At 35.5% G+C, this 3428-nt stretch overlaps 1 pseudogene; it reads right to left on the reverse strand.

Moving 5' to 3' along the window:
- Positions 1-6: 6 nt before the first annotated feature.
- Positions 7-3428, reverse strand: part of LOC117106111 — a 6635-nt pseudogene continuing 3213 nt past the window's right edge.

The following is a 3428-nucleotide window of genomic DNA, read 5'->3' on the forward strand; positions in this document are numbered from 1 at the left end:
CTATTATTGGTTATCCTATATATTTTCTATAACTATAACGCTTTACATTTCTTTATACATGGACGGAGATTCTGATAAGAGAAGTCTCGTTTTTTGTCGATCTGGAAGACAATTTAAGCAAAATAGTAAAATACTTAAAACATCAATACTCTTTAAAATATTATGAATAGATAGAGAAACTACTCTCGAGTCAAAACCGCATATGTTACACTAGCAAATATTATGTAATTTCCACTTATAATGACGCTACGGACCGAAAACCATAAAAGCACGACAATATCTCTGTACATCTATACAATCATGAAAGAATGTTTTTCCGTGAAACATTTTTGTTTGTGTTCATTGGTTTTTGGGTTCTAGTATGTAACAGTTGTAATTCACCTTAGTTAAATATTCTTTACAAATGCAAAAGTGGAGATATGATTAGTAATGTTGAAGTTGCAAAGTTGTTTTTTATCTTCTGTTTGGTGTAAATCATCATTGATTTTGTAGTTTATTAACGTCAATATTCACATTTTTACCTGGTGTTGCTAATGAAAAGGCGTATTATTCAGTGAAATCACCTCTTTGGTGAGATTAGCATGTTATTCAGACTTACACTTTTAGTGGCGAAACAAACACAACATTATACGTACTAATCATAGGCTTGTTGCGTTTTTCGTAAGTTGATGACGCGTCATTCGGTTTTTTAACGTTTTCAATCTTCTGACCATAAACATGGATAGCAGGCTGCGCGTTGAATTCGTACATTGAGACCTCCAAATTTTGGACAGCGGGCCTAAGACGCGATATTGTCCCATTAATGACTCCAATGTCATCTGTGTCATTTCGACCAATGTCCGTGTCATTATCAGATATGTTCTTGAGACTGAGACTCCATTGCCCACTACTACAGTATTCCATAGTAACCGGTGGTGGGATCGGAACCGTCACTTCTGAAAATCCATCTATTAATGTGTCATCCCATTTAACCTGTTTTTTGTTGGTATCTGCGTTTTCCAAAGTTTTGCTGTCGTACTCGTCCTTACTCAAAACGTTATGAAGTAAAACGGCAGGCATAAGCGTATTGTGGTTAGCAGACCTTGGGGCAGATCCACATGTCAATCTGGATATGCCATCAAGTGCACTCGATTGATCTTCTATTTTCTCTGTTAATTTGTCATCTTTTTGTAACAAGTGGTCAGTTTCGGTGACGGGGGTTGTTGGTGGTTTGTTAGGGTAAATTGTTGCATAAAAGCGATCTCTCAGAGGTATCAGCCGTTTGGTGTAACTGGTAACAGGTAATCGTATGATACTTCCGTCTTTAGAAAGTGGCTCACTATTCCTGAAGAAAGGATATTTCTTTTCAAGTGCTATAATCTGTTGCTGGTTAACTCTTACCGTAGATTCGTTGGTACCGAATGCCAACCGTAGGCTGAATTGCATCAAATCCTTTTCTATTTTTGTTGCTGAATCATTTTCTCCAGAATGAGTTTCACTTTTAAATTGTTTTAAGAAATGTCTTTGTTCTTCGCTTACTAATTTGGAATCAAACATTGGGTAGAGGGACCGTATTTGGTCACGATCTTTCTGCAAGAAATCGGCAGGAAGCTCATCTACTAAACTCAAGTTTTTAGTGGCGAGAAATGTCTTGTTCTTTCTCTTATATAATCTTTCCAAGTCTGGTGGTAAGTTGTTACGAGTTCCTACCTGTTTTGTATTAACCTCAACGGAGTTGGTATTATCGCTGTTTTGCAACTTTTCCCTCACCACATTTAAAGAAATTGCCGGGGTTATTAACTGTCTTTGTTTTGGGATTGGTGCTTTAATTGCATCTAGTTCAAAATATAGAGGCATGTTTTTCTTTTCCTCTGAATTATAACAACGGAACTTCGACGGAATTTCAGATATTTTCTGGAAGTGTTCTTTATACGAGATCTTGTCAGTTTTTACTAATGTATTGTATTTTGACATAATACTTTTTCTGTCGACATCACCAGATGAAGATACTTGTGATGAATTAATTGAATCATTTTCTGTTTGAGCCGGGTTCAAAAACGGTAGATTTACTTTTTGTTTGTTTTTTGTTTCCATTTCTGATTTACTTGTAAGTTCATCTTGATTTCCTATGTTCTCTTCAGATTCCAGTGTGTTAAAACTTTGTACGGTATGAATGATGTCATCATCATAATAATTTTTGGATAAGCCTATATTTTGTAAAATTGATTCAGGTGGTAGATATTTATCACAGTTTTTGCTAATGTCTTTTCTTTTACTCAGTATATGTTGATTCATCCTACGCTTTCTTTCCTGTTTGTCTTTAGTTTTTCCTTCTCGAACAATGTTCCAGTTATTCCCTAACTTGTCCGTGAATTCCATTATTCTGGGCAATTTAATTTTACTTTTTTCCTCCGTCTCAACACAACCCAGAGGTTTATTCTCATATCTTCTCTCCAATGTTCTCTTCAGTCTGATATTGATTCAATATGGATATGTTCCTTTGAATAACATTGCTGGGGATAGTAATTCCTTGCTGAAGAGGTTGACTGGTGATTACTGACACCCGGGGAGACATCTGTTTGTCGGACGTTTTATATCGGCTACGTCTACGTCGGCATTGGGTACTGTACACCGCTGGATTACTCCGGGCAATGAGTTCTCTTGCAGGGTACAACTTGCCATTGCACGTGCAGTTTTCTTTATGTAACGCATTGTTGACGCTATTAGTGAAACGTTGAAGAAACAACCCAGCATGGCTTTCAGATTCATAATTGGTTATCGAGCAGACCTTGTTCCGAAAGACAAGCGCCATTTGCTAGACAGCTCTCTCCGTAAGCTGCAAAGAAATCATACCAAAATTAGCAATGGTTATGTATATCTGAAATGATCTAGGCCATGTCTCATTAGAATAATATATTACCGTTCATCTTATCCTGAGCATTATATTTAACAATATTCATTCCGAATATATTAGCTATATTTCATTCAGTATTGGAAAGAGCTATGCAACTTTTAGAATAGATTCTTGTGTCGTGAATGAAACGCGATCGACAATGTTTACAGAATAAACAAATAAACGTACAATAAGATAGGATTGTGGACCATAATTATAGGCCCAGCTTAGTTTATGAGGGCAGCTTATTGCGTAAAAACGTCAAAACACAGGAATGAAAACATTTACGATGTATAATTATATGCATAGTCCTGAATATGAAAATGTAATAAAAAGAAATATTATTTATACTAAGGACTTTACCAACGGACGTATGCGGCTCCGATAATGAAGTCGTTCCTGGAAATAAGACCGAAGTATGATATGCCTTATATTAAAACTCGTCAACCAGTTGATATTTGATTTCAGGCTCAATTTAACGTCAGTTATATGTACCTCTTTTTATTGTATATATATATATATATATATATATATATACATGTATATATATATATAT

This window comes from Anneissia japonica, unplaced genomic scaffold (assembly GCF_011630105.1).
Source record: "Anneissia japonica isolate Jap-2015-1 unplaced genomic scaffold, ASM1163010v1 scaffold701_len334292_cov200, whole genome shotgun sequence".
NCBI classification, from domain to species: Eukaryota; Metazoa; Echinodermata; class Crinoidea; order Comatulida; family Comatulidae; genus Anneissia; species Anneissia japonica.